Source organism: Melanerpes formicivorus, unplaced genomic scaffold, assembly GCF_026170545.1.
Source record: "Melanerpes formicivorus ecotype bairdi unplaced genomic scaffold, bMelFor1.0.p_v2 SCAF_2, whole genome shotgun sequence".
NCBI lineage: Eukaryota > Metazoa > Chordata > Aves > Piciformes > Picidae > Melanerpes > Melanerpes formicivorus.
The window spans coordinates 27,843,132-27,859,672 of NW_027142354.1; the positions used below are offsets into that span (position 1 = coordinate 27,843,132).

General features: G+C 40.4%; 1 protein-coding gene across 6 annotated transcripts in view; it reads right to left on the reverse strand.

Annotated features, from left to right (window-relative positions):
* SIPA1L2 (signal induced proliferation associated 1 like 2) overlaps positions 1-16,541 on the reverse strand; it is a 131,629-nt gene that overhangs the window by 91,627 nt on the left and 23,461 nt on the right. For all 6 annotated transcript variants that reach the window (XM_068154314.1, XM_068154304.1, XM_068154332.1 and 3 more), the window contains exon 2: positions 7,899-7,974. The gene's annotated coding sequence lies outside the window, so the exon portion shown is untranslated. The remainder of the gene's footprint in view (positions 1-7,898; positions 7,975-16,541) is intronic.

A 16,541-nucleotide genomic window follows, 5' to 3' on the forward strand; every position in this document is an offset into this window, starting at 1 on the left:
GTTGGCTGCATTCATTCTTTTGGAGGAGGTGGTAAGTATTTATGGGTTTTGGTTTTAGAAGGAAGTGATTTTATTAATTACAATTAATTAATTAGTAATGACAAAAATTACTACAGTCTGTTCAATATACTGCTTGTTTTCTAAGTAGTATTTATAATTAGGCATTCCTCCTGTGTTGTAACACTCACTTCTAACTGGAATCTAAGTCCTCACTTCTCCATTTAATGCAAGGAAATAAATCTTATTACAACTCTACAAAACGGAACCTCAGCGATCAACACCCCACTGAAATACTGAAACAACAAAAGCTTGAGGCTACTCTGAAGTTGAGAAAAGTTTGCAGACTTAGAGATCAAAATATTCCCTTAATGGGGAAAAAATAGTATTCCCAAGTCTAGCTATCATCATCTAATAATTTTAGCTAAAACAATGGAAGTGCTACTTTTGTGGAAGTGCTTGCTTCCAGAGAAGGAATGAGTATCACAGACCATGTATGTGGTCAACTGAAACTTTTTTAAAAAACATGAATCAGTATCAAAATCTGGTTCAAATTAGTCTTCCAATACAATTAATAAGTAGACCTTATAACAACTACATAAAGGTGGTAGCATGCACGTTACTGACTAAATTAAGTCTGAATGATACACTGCAAAGATTCATCCATAGAATTTATACAGAGACTTCTATCCTACCTTTGTAAAGGCAATTTTTGTAAGGGAGCACATGAACTAGAAGTCCTTACACGAAAACATCCGCCCACCCCCAATCCATCATAACTGACAGCCTTCACAGGAGGTACGGGATACCTTTAAGGCCTCCTTCCATTCTATGAAACAAGGTCATTTGACACCTTCTATAGTTCTCAGATTTAAACATAATTAAAGAAATGTTTATTTACACTAAGCTGGTTGAGCTCAATTCTCCGCTTTAGCAACTGTGGATCACATGTACATAGCGTGATTTAATTGAAGCAAAAGTAAAAGAAGCTGTTGGACAATTATTTTAGAATAAACCTTTATTTAGAATAAACCAAACCAGGTTGGAAGAGACCTTCAAGATCATCGCGTCCAGCCCATCAACCAATCCAACCCACCTAAACAACTAACCCATGGCACCAAGCACCCCATCAAGTCTCTTCCTGAACACCTCCAATGACAGCGACTCCACCACCTCCTTGGGCAGCCTATTCCAATGGGGAATCACTCTTTCTGTATAGAACTTCTTCCTAACATCCAACCTGAACCTCCCCTGGTGCAGCCTGAGACTGTGTCCTCTTGTTCTGGTACTGGCTGCCTGGGAGAAGAGACCAACATCCACCTGTCTACAACCTCCCTTCAGGTAGTTGTAGAGAGTGATAAGGTCACCCCTGAGTCTCCTCTTCTCCAGGCTGAGCAATCCCAGCTCCCTCAGTCTTTCCTCATAGGGCTTGTGTTCCAAGCCCCTCACCAAAAGACAAAGAAGAAAGGACAGAGGAGAGTACTGCATCAGTGAGTGAAATAAAGAGAAGGAAAAAATACGAGAAAGCTCCAGAAAAGGGAACATGTGGGTCATGAGGGGCACACAGTAGAATGTATGTCCCCAGGAGAATGCATTCTATCACCAGCAGCCCCTCATCAACCATTCAGCTTATGGCCAACACTCTGGTGGGGGATTAGTATGAGGGACTGATTTTTCTGACAAAAGAAATAAAAATAAATTCAGCTTAGTTAAAGGTTTGGGTTTTCAAAAATACCTGAAATGTTAATACTACATGATCCACTTCAGCTGGATATTCACATAGAAGAGAGATATTATGAAGTTTATACCAGAATGGAACTTCTATTTTATCCCAATATTCCAAGACATCACTCTTCCTGATAATGCTCCACACAAAGGTCAGTATCTCATGTGACCCTGAGCAAAAAACATCTTACGTCCAAGGTATTTCTTTATTTTTTTTTACAAGATCCTACTAAAACAGTTCATTTTTTCTTCTTTTAAAAAATAACTTTTAAGTTTAATCTCTTTGAACCAAAACTAAGATTTTAAAGTCATCATCCAGAAAAATGAAAAGTTTAGAAACTAACAATCTCTGAAACAAAAGCTACTAAATACCTCTCTTGTCACAGCAGCACCAAAAATTCTTGTAAGATTTCAATTGCTGCTTCAGAAATACAGTCTCAGGTATAATTTCTCTGAGCCCTACACTTTCTGTAGCCCTGCAGCTGTTCCACTGGCAACTGTCATGTTGTTCCTCAGTCATGACTATATCTGGTTTCAAACCACCCTAGTTTTTCAAACTAGGAAATCTGAAGCTTCCAACAATTAAACAATGACTTCAGTACATAGTTCTAGAAGTCATGCATACACCACCCCATAGTAAGCAACATACACCTAACAATGCAGTATTGTATTTTTCTGTGAGAGCTTAATAACAAAGAAAAACAAGAGCTCATGAATATAAATACGGAGAATCTTGACAAAGCAATTTTATTTCATAAAACACACCACAATATCACTGTGTCAAATGTTGTATTTTCACATCTCTTTAACAAGACACTCTGCTACCCTCCACCTACCCCCACTAAAAAAATATAAAAGAAAGCAAGCTTAAACCAAACCCCACACTTAATTTTAACTTTTTTTGTGACATCATTTCATTACTTTGTCAATCCCAACAACTCACTATAGTGGTAATAATCCTATGTTTCATTTCCACCTCATCCAGTAACACCACACTTTAGTACCTTAACATCTATTGGGGTTGCATACATTAACCTGTTTGAGGAAAAAGAAGTATTTCAAATATTTGTTTCTATTCTGTAGTTTAAGAACATTATTTCAAAGGCAAACCGTATGAAATGCAAAGTAAGAGAGACTCAAGATTACCTTGCTAAATCTAAAAGTAAATGCTGTCTGCCCTGGAGACCAAGATAGCTGAAATGCATACAGCTCTCATATAATCCACACTCTTCCTCCTCCTCAGACAAAGCTACCAACTGCCAAATGTAATCTAATAATTAGCATATGTAAAGGAAAAGGGCTACAGTATGACATCAGTTTATCTGCTCCTTAAAAAATAATTTTGAATTAAACCCACAGCCCACTGTAGCCTTTAACATTCTCAGAAAAGAGAAAGAAAGAGAATGAAATTTCTGTATTATAAAGTTTAAAATGAGTAGGAAGATATCTCCCTTGTTAAAAAAAAAAATAATAAATCCTGATTTAAGGAAACATGAAAACAATCAGCCTCAGAAATCAAAGTCACAGTCTTTGTATCTTGCTTCAAAATATGATAAGAGGAACATTCATTACTAAGAAAGTGAAAATAAGTCAATATTTGTGCATGATGCATTGAAACCAATTGAAAAATAGAGGCAGGCAAGGTAGAAATAGACATTCTAGCTAATCTGTCACCCACCCAAACATAATTCGCTGTTCCTACATTAATAATAAAGAAGACTACTTTTCTACAATCTCCCAGAGACAACTGACACAAAGATGTCACCCACAGAAATGGCTGAACTTCTTCCTTCTAAGGAGACAGTCAGTATATACACTTAAAAAGTACATGAAAGGGAAGCTTGTGTTCCTGCTCTTAAAAACAATCACTTACAAAAATGTTTAATGTTTCATTTATATATTTGGGAAAACTCTGTTTCAGCAGCGGACTTTGATCCTCAGCATTTGCTGGCACGTAGCCATTCCCTTTCTGAAGCTGTCCACAGTAGTTAATGTCAATGGTCTTAGCAAGATGATAGAGAAATCTCAAGAAATTTCAAGAAGAAAATTGTCCTGTGTGGTTTTTAAAGTATGATTCCTCTCCACGCATATCACTTTCTTCCATTCGCAGTAAGATGAAACAGAAAAAGAAAATACAAGCAGAGCCTAGATAAAGCAGAGGGACTGGGAGGATTTTGTATTCCTCCTCCTTCCCTCCCCCCAGCCTCCCTGGGCTGCCATGCATGACACAGTACACACTCCATTCATAAGGAGGAATGTGATGAGGCAGCAAATCAGGCTACTAGACTAAATGACAAGAGTGAGACGGCAAGAAAAAGATAGCAACTGAAAAAAAAAAACAAACAACACTATGAAGTATTACTTTATAGCAAATTAATATTTTTTAGAGGACTGACAGAGTACTTTTGAGATTTCTATTTTTGAAACTATATGCTTCCTCATTTCCTGTCCCCTCCTCCCCCATCTCTGCAAACAGACAGGGCTAAGAGTGTGCTGGGTTAATAACCAGACCAGGTCAGCCACCAAGAGATTATTTTAAGCTGTCCGCATTTTTTAAATAGGAGTGGATGTGACAGGCTACACAAGCAAAGACCAAATATAACAAGAGATTATCTGTATCATATTATCTATATTTTAAGACTAAAATTTACTGAAAACAATCACTTAAGGCATTCCACAAAGAGAGCAAAGATATAAGAGCATAGCCAGGTTCACAAAATTCAAAGCACTGATAGTCCTTTTAGACAATACAATTTGACCCTGAAAACTGCTTCCAAAACCTCATTAAATCTTTCCCTCCTAATGAACTGAGCCTGAAAAAAAATCTGATGTGTATTACCTTGCTACCCAAGCTCACTAACCAAGGCATACATTATCTGTGTATTTTCCCTACAACTTGATTAATAATGAGCCGTAAGTGACCTTGACCTAAACTTCAATCCATGGCATTTATCAGTATGTTCTAGCTTTTTTCTGCTTCAAAAACACACATCAATTTATTTTCTTTTCCTATAAATTTTCTCACAATCACTGAATAGTTGAGGTTGGAGGGAACCACTGGACATTACAAAGTCCAACTCCCCTGCTCAAGCTTGGTCAGATAGATGGGCTGCTCACAGTAAATACCTTCAAGGATGAGGAGTCCACAAGCTCTCCTGAAAGCCAGTTCCAGAATCCAATCACCCTCACAGTCTTTTCTTATGTAAGAATGGAATTTAACGTATTTCAGTTTATGCCTATTGCCTTATGTATTGTCACTGGGCACCAGTGAAAAGAACCTAGCTCCACCCCACCCTCTTTACACTCTCCCTTCAAGTATTTATACACTTATGAGACCCATCTGAGCCTTGTCTAGGCCAAACAGTTCCAGCTCACTCAGCCTTTCCCCATGAGAGATACACTCTGGTTCCTTAAACTTCTTTGTGGCCCACACTGTATATTGTCTAGTACGACCACATCTCTTTTACTGGAAAACCCAGAACAGGACACAGTATTCCAGATATCAGTAGTACAGTACCCCTTCACCAGCCCTGGGGGGACCACCTCTTTCGACCTCCTGGCAACACCCATCTTCACACAGCCATTGCCTGTTGTCCTATCGATGAGTACCACTAAAAGGAGCCCAGCACCATCCTCTTGACCTCCACCCTTTATACATTTATAAGCATTGAGAAGATCCCCTCTCTGTCATCTCCTCTCCAAGCTAAAAAGCCCCAGGTCTCTCAGTCTTCTCCCATAAGAGAGGCGCTCCAGTCCCCTCATCATCTTTGTGGCCCTCCATTAGACTCTCTCCAGTAGTTCCCCATCTCTTCAACAGGGGAGCCAAGTCCTGGGCACAATATTCCAGGTATGGCCTCAATAGAGCATAGTAAAGAGGAAGGACAACCTCCCTCAACCTGCTGGTCACAATCTTCCTAATGCACCCTAGAATACTGCTGGCCTTCTTGGTCCTTCTCTGCAGAGCTGCTTTCCAGTAGGTCAGCCTCCAACCTGTACTGATACCTGGGGTTATTCCTCCTCAGGTACAGAACCCCTACACGTGCCCATGTTGAACTTCCTGAGGTTCACCTCTGCACAGTTCTCCAGCCTGTCTAGGTCTTGCTGAATGGTAGCACAGTCTTCTGGTATGTCAGCCACTCCTCCCAGTTTTGTATCACCAGCAAACTTGCTGAGAGTACACTCTGTTCCTTCATCTAGATTGAAGACGAATATACTGAACAAGACTGGACCCAGTACTGATTCCTGGGGAACATCTCTAGCCACAGACCTCCAACTAGACCCTAGCACCACTGATCATAGCCCTCGGTGCCCTGTCATTCAGCCAGTTCTCAATCCACCTCACTATCCATTAATCTAACTCACATTTCCTAAGCTTACCTATGAAGATGTTATGGAAGACAGTGTCAAAAGCCTGTATCATCAAGACACTTGCTGAGAGTATGCTCTGACCCTGTTTTTAACGCAACTAGATTTCACATTCAGCATGTTATGTATCATATGATCATATCATCATTTAGAAAGAGAGGAGATAGAAAGAACTCAGCTCCCCCTTCTGTCCCCCAAATCTGCCTATTACACAGAAGGAAGTAATGCAAGTACAGCACTTTCTGCTATGACACCCATTGAAGGATAACTTCAGTACTAATGTGAAAATGGGAAACTCCAAGAGCCTCTCTTAAACCAGTTTTCAGCATTTTACTTTCCTACTTTCTTTTACAGTAACTGTAAAATTGTGAAATCCCAAGTCATATCACAGTGTAGCCTTAAGTCTACAAACATATCCTCCCTCTTACATTTTATTTTTGGTTATGTGCCTCTGATATATGTTCGACACTACACTGTTCACAGAATGTTGAATGAGCCACAAGCCATATTGTGGCTCCACACTATTCTATTTTTTCTTGACAAAAGGAATCACCCACAGCTACTTCTCCCTTTCACTACAATCTCTCTCACCTTGTAGTGTAAGAAATCCATGTTGCTGTTTTCACATATAGATAACTGCTTTTTAAGATAGTTTTCTTCAGTTTATAAAAGACTGAAAGCTTTTTATCCGGACCACAAGCCACCAAGCATAATTTTGAAACTCTTAATCAGGTTTCACACAATTCTATACAATTTATTTTTTAACTTTTTAACCATTATCAATAAGATACTCCACTCCTCAAACAAAAGCAGGTACAGCACATACTTACAATATCTGACAGTGATCAGACTACTAGATATACTGAGGAATTGTTTATGTGGCAGATTTCTCTCTATAGTATTCTTAATACTATACAGTGAAAATAGAACTAACTAATTTGCTCAAAATTTTCAAGTTCCAATTGAAATATTTACTAAATGTTTGCACGCTGTTGAAAGTAAACAATTTATCTACAAATCACCCAAAAAAAACTTTTACTCAGAAGTAAATATGCTTGCATACATGGAGAGGAAAACATTCATCCCTCAATAAATTATTCACCATTTCATGGTGCTGCAGGCAGCATGTCTTCATTAGATGACAGTGTTCAGCCAGCATGAAGTATTTCTCAACCTGAGCCATATGCTAGAACTAGAGAACAATTCAGTAGGAGTAGATCAAGGAGCTGGCAGAATTAGAAGCTAAAGGAGAAAGACTACAATGCTTAATTCTTGTTGCAGAAAATATCAAGATACCATGCTTTTCAAAAACTGGAGGCTCAGGATTTTCTACAAACAGCCTATTTAAGCCCTTACAAAGAACACTTTTTCAGATTATTATGCCAGTTTCTATTTCTGGTCATACTAGCTCTTTTCCAGAGGAAGACCAAGATAAGAATTTCCAAACCACCAAAATTATTATTTTATTTTTGGCTCAGTCAATCTGTAAAGGAATGCAATCATTCTTCTGTATAATAACAGCTGGATAATAAGCATTGCCTCAAAATGACTGCACCATATACTTTGAGATTAATGACAGGCAATCTGCCAAGTTACAGATTTTAAAAGAGACTGAACTCCAATTGTATGCTGAGCCAAATAAATGATTCACTTATCAGTTTGTCAAGATGCTTTAGATAACCAATGGAAATTCAGTTAGTGAGATATCAAGCATTAAATAAAATGACAGGTGTACTAATGCCTTTATTAAGAGGTAAGGTAATGCTAACATACTAAAAATATATTTGCCCCTGGTTTGAAATGATGCTTACCTTTGGCTAGAAGTATTCCCAAAGGATGCCAACTTGAGACACTTTTTCCCCCCGGGTATCAGTAAAATGGAGGTACCTGCAAGTCAAACAAGAAATGTTTTGCATTTATTTATAGATTGATTTGTTCACTAAGCATAAGTAAAAATTACTTACATGAGCACTTTTGTAAAATGAGAATTTATACATGAAAATAAAATATCAAGAACAACTCAATGGCTTTAAAATTCAGGACAGTGTAACACATACCATGTGTATGTGTTGTAACAGAGCTGTTATTTGTGTAAGTTACTGCCAACACCTAGGGAGAAAGCTTTGCTAGGGGAAAAGGTCATGAACCAGTAGCTGCTGAACCAGACTCGTTCATATGGCTGTGCTTCAAAGGTCATGATAAAGGGTTCAAAGGTATTCCTAGAATCATATGATAAAAAGCAAGTAGCTTAATTCTATTTTCAGCTACAAATAGAGAAAAAAAGTAATGATACTCTACAAAATGTTTTGAAGGAAGATAAGTAGTCAGTTCACCCAAAAAAATTAGAAACATTCTATGAAAATCTGTGAGATCACTTACAGACAGTAAAGTACCTAAAACTACTACTTCTGAAGTAAAAGTGTAGGTATTTCTGATTAACATACGGAGATAAAGCTATCATGAAGCAATAGTGCTTTGGATTCCTATTTTATATCTGCACTAACAAAGTTTCAAAGGGAGTTCAATTTAGCATGACCTCAGATAGTAAAATCAAGCCTGAAAATATACAATGTCACATTCATATTGAAAGAAAGGAAAAAGAAAGCACACAGAGCAGGAACCAATGCTGTTTCCTGTATTAAATCACCACCACAGAGATAAAAATAATACTAGTAAGTATTTTACAGAACAGTGCATACAACGGAAAAGAGCACAAAGCCTCAAGATCCTAAGTCAACCACAAATCTTTAAGGGTCCCTTTCAATCCAAACTGTTCTATGAATCTGTAACATTCAAACAAACCACAAACAAAACTAAACAAAAAAAAACCAAAACCACAAATAAAAAACCCCACCACCAACAAAAACCCACACCAACAGAAACCACCAAACCTATATAAATGGAATTGCATACAGTTTACTATTATCCTCATTTTAGGCCTAGCCAAAACTAGGCAGCCACTTAAGTTTACTTCTGCCATTACGCTCACAGTAGGGAAAGCCTTCTTCTGTAGTTGTAATCTAGAGCTTGACCAAACACTTTGACCAATGCAGCTTTTATGGGAAACCTGAAGCAAAACTAATCTATACCAGTAGTAGTGTTGACCAGCATCACCAATCAGTTTCCCAACAGAAGACAAAATTGAAATCTAAGGACATTAAAGAGAAAAATCTCATCCCTAACCAAAAAAAGTATGTCTGATTAAGACAAATATCAAACACAAGCCTCACTAAAGCTAAAACTGAAATAATGTAAAATATACCTAAGGTCCCATTATATTATGTTCATAATTATATGTAGACCAGCAAAACAAATTCCACACAGCATCATGAAGACTAGCTAATGCCTCGAGTCATTTTGTCTGGATTGTAAGATACTGTTGACATTTGCTTCTTCAAGACTCCACCAACTTATAAAAACATACCTTATGCCTTCCTCTGCACTTACAAGTCACATTCATGACTGCAGTAGCTCTTTTGGTAACACCCTACCTAGAATGAACAAGGGATTTAAAAACTACAGAGAGAAAGCAAATAAGGAGACAGATACTTGGGGCCTACAAGAACACAAAATCAAATACAGGCAGAAAAAGTATCATTCCATTTCTTCTATAAGGACAAAGATAGGGCACATGCTCTACTCATGATGACATACCAGGATATAGATCATCCAGTTGCTATTTACACAGACATTCCCCTCCCCACACTCCAGTCTTATTTGCCAAATTAGAATCAAATATCTGGACATTAGGATTTCTGTGTGAGGAACTGGATCCACCACGCTGGGGGCAAAACCAAAATAAAACAAAGCCAAAATTAAACTAAAAAAAAAAAACCAAAAAAACACCAAACAAAAAAACAACTAAAAATTGTGGCAGTTTAGGCAGGGTGCCCCTTGTTGCTGCCACACAAGATACACCTCCTGTGTCCCAAGGGTTCAGCCCAGCAGGTGGACACAGGAAGCTGCATATTTCATACCCATAATGTCCTGCGCCCTATAAAGCTATCTGCAAAGTCTCTCACTTGCTCTTTCTTCCCTTGCTGCTCCCATGGGAAATGCTCCCTACCTGGTAATGGAAGGGGGTTATCTCAAGGCCTCTTAGGCCTCTGAAGGTCTAATGCCAAGAGTAGAAGAGGGAGGGGCAGTCTCAGATCTGGCCAGCTGAGATTAGGGTAACAGTGGAGGGGGAAGAAACAGCCCTGCGGGTTTTGGGTATACCCTCAAGTGGGGAGAAGGGAAATGTTGGGAGGCTTTTGGGTATGCTGTAAGAGACTCGGTATACTTTGGGACCTCTTCTGTCACTGTGCTTGTAGCTCTCTGTAAAACACTAATTACTTTTCCATTTAAACTTTCCATCACTTCTGCAATCCATTTGTGTGAGTGTTATTCTTTTGCCCCCTTTGGAGGCAAGAGAGGATCTGCCTGGCCTCAGACTGGGACAAAAATAAAATAATTTCTGTAAAAGGGAGCCCTGTGATAAGGCTTTTTGTATTTAAGTGCTATTTTTGAAAAGGGGCTTTCCAGTCACTACTACACAAACATTTTTTTCACTTTCTTCATTTCCATGCTTGCAATCGCCTTTTGTTGCTGTTAAGGAGTTAACTACTTTAAATATATGAAGGAAAAAAGATGACAAAAACTGCTACAATTGTCATGGTAGGGCACAAACCAGCCCAGCACAAAACCCAGACAAGCCCTGATGTGCCTAGACATGGTCCCCCTCTCCCCCCTCCTTCATGCAGAAAGTTGGGGTAATGTGGGAAAAGGAACAAAGGGGACAGGACCATGCATGTCTGGTAAACAACTCTCCTTCTGGGTTTAAGGGCCATGCCTTTTACGGCCACAGCCTGGCAGAACCTCTTTTAATTGGGTAACTATGCACTGGCTTCAACTGCCCTATTGGCCCAATTGAATCTCAGGCAAGATATAAATACAGGCCGATTTCTAGTCGCCTTTGACTTGCCTTGCTTGAACCTGATTGGACCTATCTTGCTTGAAGTTGCCTTGAGTTGCCTGGCCTTGAGTTGCAGGGTCCAGAGCCTGGGATAGAGCCATGAGCTTACACATTGAAAGCTAGAAAAGCCACGAACCATGGAGCCAGAGCCATGCCTTGCTTCCCATTGCAACTCAAATTTTGCTGTGCCTCAGTTTACCCAGGAACACCAAGTGCCCTTCACGAGAAGCATCATAAACTGCCTGCTGTCCTGCTGGAGCCAGACCAGCCCCAAGACCGCACAGCCTTTCTTGTCGGCAACCAGCTGTGCCTGGTGCATGAGAGCATCCCAAAAGCCTCAACAGCAAATACACAGCAGCAGTGCTCCCCACTTGGGTGGAATCAGCTACGAGTAATTAATTCACCTCCTCTTTGGCTTAACAGTTCTTATCGAGTCTCCCCCCACTGTGGTCGAGCGCCATTTCACTCCCAGGGATTCTCTCTTTCCCTGTTATTTCATGCCGGTTTGCATAGAATTGTTAAAATTGTTGTATTTGCCTAAACATTGTGCATTCCCACTGTAAATATATTTATTCTAACTGTACATCAAACCTATTTAATAGGTTTGGGCAATTTTTTTGTATTAATAAAAAGTTGTGTTTTTATTAATATCCATTTGCCATGTAGTTTATAAATTCATTAAACATACTCCATGACAATATGCTTCCATTTTCAAGTGAAACTAGAATAAAAGAACTGGTGATAAAACATAGATACAGCTAATGACAATACTGTATGTATACTTCTCTCTACCCTTTTAGGTTTTATTGGCAAAGCCATTGTCTGTCCTACCAGCTTATAGATACATCTGAGGTTTCAAGAAATCCAGGTTATCCTATATTGCTTTAAGCAGAATTTAGATTTAAGTACCTAATTCACAATTCTTACTTGTGATAGAGGTTCTTCATGGTGCTACAGAAGATAAATCAAAATTAAATAGCTATTCACAGAAATTCATTTTGTAACACAGGCAAGAATAAGGTACACTGAATTTGACCACATTTATAGTTAACATATTTCACAGGTGAAGCAGAACTTGGAAAATATGTACACTCTACATGTCCATTTAAAACCAATACTTTCAGAGACACCTCTGACAAAGACAATTGTATTTCAAGGACAGCCAAGTGCAAAAGTCACCTGAATCAAGAAGTATCAAAAGTACTTGGTTTTTAAATAAAAGCCACATTCCTTAAGCTCTTAGCTTTTATTCTAAAGTGTAACCTACAACTGACCAAGTTCTTCCACCAACCACAGGTTATATATACAATATGGGACCAATCTAAAGCACTCCATATCCTAACTTCTGCTTTGATTTCAGCAAGTAATGGGGACATCTAGCACTTCTCAGGGTCACAACTGAAATGATACATTTATATTGCCACTTACTTCCCCTCCAAACACTAAACTCAATATAACTGCATGTAACTTCTAATATTCCCAACACAATAGGCTGATCTCTGTAAAGGCACTTTTCCTTCCTTTCATACAGAAAATATCCTGTAAACAGCTTATTTCCCACTCTTTAAGTGAGTCCTTTTGTTTACAGGAAGGAAAGGCAACAGAAATCTTGCCATGAAACAGCGAGAGATAAAAAGTTCTACCTCACTTCTTACTGTGCAGGTGTTTCATATGTGAAATCTACTGCAATCCTTCATTTCAGAGAGAAAACATGCGACTTCGTTTTTGAAATACAGACTGAGAAGGTTAAAGAAGTAGCAGCACACTTTACTGTAACAAAAAAAAACAGTAAACAAGCCATAAACAAGATGAACAACATATTTTTTTACCCTTAGCTCTGTATAATGAGACACAAAAAACAAAAAGGCACCAAGATTTAGGAAGTGAAATGAAATAAAACTAGAGAGTCATGAAAACAACAGATATGCCTGATCAGGCATTCACTTGGTTGTTATTCATGCCAGTTCTCCCCAAATTCCATGCTCTGTCTTTCCCTTTTCCATGCAGTTCCTGCTGTAAAACAATGCAAGTGTTTTTTCAAGGCTTGTACCAGTGGGGCAGTGTCCTGGTATTAGAGTGGACCAGAAGGCCTCCCACCCCCCAGGGTGGAATTGCTGTACCCAGCTTGCTCTCTGCACTGTCTGTACACCCACACACGGCATGAGGAATAAACAAGAGGAGTTACAAATCCATCTACGGTCAAGGGGTTATGATCTAGTGGCAATTACAAAGATCTGGTGGGACAGCTCACATGACCGGAATGTGGTCACAGATGGCTGTGTCCTTTTGAGAAAAGGTAGATCAGCTAAGCAAGATGGTGGTGTTGCTCGCAACTAGATTGTGCTGAGTTCAGCCCAGGGGAGGATGGATGGCACGTTGAGAGTTTTTGGGTGCATATTAAGGGGCAGCCTGGCATGGGTGACACTGTTGTGGGTGTCTATTACAGATCATCTGACCAGGATGATGAAGTCAATGAGGCCTCCTATAAACAGCTGACAGCAGTCTCACAATCACACGCTGCGGTTGACATGGGGGACTTCAACTACTCAGATATTTGCTGGAAGGCCTATACAGCCAGCCAGCCACAGTCCAGGAGGTTCCTCCAGTGCATTGATGATAATTTCTTGATGTAAATGGTGGAGGAACCAACTACGAGAGAAGCATTACTGGACCTAATACTCACCAACAAAGAGGGACAGGTTGAAGCAGTGAAGGTTGAAGGCAGCCTTGGCTGCAGTGACCATGAGATGCTGAAGTTCAGGATCTTGTGTGGTAGGAAAAAAGTATCAAGCAGGATTACAATGTTGGATTTCAGCAGGGCCAACTTTGGTCTTTTCAGACAATTGCTAAAGGAAATCTCATGGGACAGGGTACTAGAACACAAAGGGGCCCAAGACAGTTGGTCAACATTCACAGTATCCCACTACATTAGAGGTTGGAAGGGACCTCAAGAGATCATCAGATCCAATCCCCCTGTCAATGCAGGATTGCCTAGGGTAGTCCGCACAGGAATGCATCCAGCTGGGTTTTGAAAGTCTCCAGAGAAGGAGACTCCACAACCTCTCTGGGCAGCCTGTTCCAGTGCTCCATCACTCTCACTGTAAAGAAGTTTCTCCTCATGTTAAGGTGAAATCTTCTATGTTCAAGCTTGAACCCGCTGCTTCTTGTCTTATTACTGTGCATCACCAAAAAGAGCTTGGCCTCCTCCAATTGACACCCACCCCTCAGATATTTATATACATTGATGAGATTCCCCCCTCAGTCTTCTCAAGACTAAATAGCCCAAGAGATCTCAGTCTCTCTTCATAGGGGAGATGCTCAAGTTCCCTAATTATCCTCATGGATCTCTGCTGGATTCTCTCCAGCAGTTCTCTGTCTTTCTTGAACTGGGGAACCGAAAACCGGACACAGTATTCCAGGTGTGGTCTCAGAAGGGCAGAGTAGAGAGGTAGAAGAACCTCCCTAGACCTGCTGGACATGCTTTTCTTGATGCACCCCAGGATACCATTGGCTCACTTGGCCACAAGAGCACATTGTTGTTCCATGGAGAACTTGCTGTCCACCAGCACTCCAAGGTCTTTCTCCATGGACCTGTTTTCCACCAGGGCAGTCCCTAACCTGTACTGGTGCCTCCGGTTATTTCTCCCCAGATGCAAGACCCTGCACTTGTCCTTATCAAACTTCATGAGGTTTGTCTTCACCCAGCTCTCCAGCCTGTCCAGGTGTCATTGCATGGCTGCACAGCCTGATGAGGTGTCACCCAACTCCCCCCAGTTTTGTATCATGAGTGAAGTTGCTGAGGGTACACTCAATCCCCTTTATCATTGATAAAGATATTGAACAAAACTGGACCCAGTACTGATCCCTGGGGAACACCACTGGCCGCAGTGACTCTGCGCCACTGATGACAACTCTCTGAACTCTGTTGTCGACACACTTTTCAATCCATCTCATAGATCAACCCTCTATGCCACATTTCCTGAGCTTTTCCATGAGGATGCTATGGGAGACAGTATCAAAAGCTTTACTGAAGTAAAAATATATGACATCCACTGCTCTTCCCTCATCTACCCATTTGGTCATAATTTCATAGAAGGGTATCAGATTAGTCAGACAGGGTCTCCCCTTGGTAAATCCGTGTTGGCTACTCCTGATTACCCTCATGTCTTCCATGTGGTTAGAGATGACCTCCCAGATGATCTGCTCAATCACCTTTCCAGGGATGGAGGTGAGGCTGACTGGTCTACTGTTACCTGGGTCTTGCCTTCTTTGAGGACTGGAGTGACACTGGCTTTCTTACAGTCATCAGGCATTTCTCCAGTTCTCCAGGACTTTTCAAAGATCATCGAAGGAGAGAGGTTCAGCAACAGCATCAGCCAGCTCTCTCAGCACTCATGGATGCACCCCCTTGGGACCCACAGACTTGTTTGTCTTCAGTTGGTTGTGGTGGTTTTAGGCTATGCCCACCGCATTAGTATAGAAGATCTCTAACCCAGTCCTGACTGACCAGTGGAATGTCCACATCTCTCCAGATCTGCTCTCTTGCTTCTAGAAACTCAAGAGGTTCTCCTCCCTCTCTACTCTGCCCAGGTGAGGCCACATCTGGAATACTGTGTCCAGTTCTGGGCCCCTCAGTTCAGGAGGGAAAGGATACTGCTTGAAAGAATTCAGCACAGAGCCACAAAAATGATTAAAGGAGTAGGAACATCTTCTTTATGAGGAGAGACTGAGGGAGCTGAGGCTCTTCAGCTTGGAGAAGAGGAGACTAAGGGGTGACCTCATTAATGTTTGTAAATACATGAAGGGTGAGTGCCAAGAGGACGGACCCAGGCTCTTCTGGGTGATGTCCAATGACAGGACAAGGGGCAATGGATGGAATTTGAGGCATAGGAAGTTCCATGGAAACAGGAAGAAGAATTGTTTCACTGTGATGGTGAGAGAACACTGGAACAGGCTGCCCAGGGTGGGGTTGGGGAGTCTCCCTCTCTGGAGATACTCAAGACCCACCTGGATGCGTTCCTGTGTGATCTGCTATAGGTGACCCTGCTCTGGCAGGGGGGTTGGACTAGATGATCTCTTGAGGTCCCTTCCAGCCCCTGACATTCTGTGATTCTGTAAGGTATACAAGGCAGTATCTTTGCTTTAAAACTTATAAAATCCTTGGCTTTAGACACAGTTCTTCCATATATTGACTAGTGAACTGGGTTTTCCTACTAAATCTGTAAGTTCTTTCTTAGTTTTATGCTGCCCAAAAAAAAGTGTACAAATCAATGTTCCAGCCACCTGTGACCACCAAAAAAAAACAAACCAACAAACCAAACCTGAAAAGAAACCCAACCAACCACATTACAAAACCCCTCTTCAACAATAAAACCATCCCTCTCTCTTATTTTACAAAATTTTTTACTACAAATGCTGGCTGCAATGTTACAATGTCTATTTCAGATCCAAACCAGGATTCACCACTTACACATTTTTATTGACTCCACATTCTGAATTG